This window comes from Penaeus monodon, chromosome 24 (assembly GCF_015228065.2).
Source record: "Penaeus monodon isolate SGIC_2016 chromosome 24, NSTDA_Pmon_1, whole genome shotgun sequence".
Taxonomy (NCBI): domain Eukaryota; kingdom Metazoa; phylum Arthropoda; class Malacostraca; order Decapoda; family Penaeidae; genus Penaeus; species Penaeus monodon.
In genome coordinates, this window is record NC_051409.1 from 13380520 (window position 1) to 13380943 (window position 424).

The 424-nt window shown below is 30.7% G+C and overlaps 1 protein-coding gene across 1 annotated transcript in view; it reads right to left on the bottom strand.

Annotated features, from left to right (window-relative positions):
• Positions 1-424, bottom strand: part of LOC119588596 (jmjC domain-containing protein 8-like) — an 11977-nt gene that overhangs the window by 3424 nt on the left and 8129 nt on the right. The window lies entirely within an intron of this gene.

Genomic DNA, 424 nt, shown 5'->3' on the forward strand with positions numbered 1-424 from the left:
TTTTACTTTGCCTGTATTTCCTTCTCACTCTCCATAACATTTACAGTTGATTACTAAATGTTTGTTCATCCAAAGAGTTAAAACAAATGTTCCTCATATATTAATTTGTTCTCCCTAGTTTTGTCATGAACCAGTTATGGAGCATTATTAAAACTGTTCATTATATATTTTATTATATGTTATATATTTCATGCAATACTTATAAAATGCCAGGTGATAAATGCACTTTCTCATCTGTCAGTTAGCTATAGTCTTAATTGAGTGTAAATTGTTATGGATGTGCAAATACTATAGAAAAAGAAGTTGAAAATAATAGTAGACATTAATATCCTATACCACTGTGTGGTAATTAAATTTTATATAGTATATATAGTTCTGAGATGGCGAACCTTTTGGCGGAAAAGTACATCATGCCCCCCCCCCC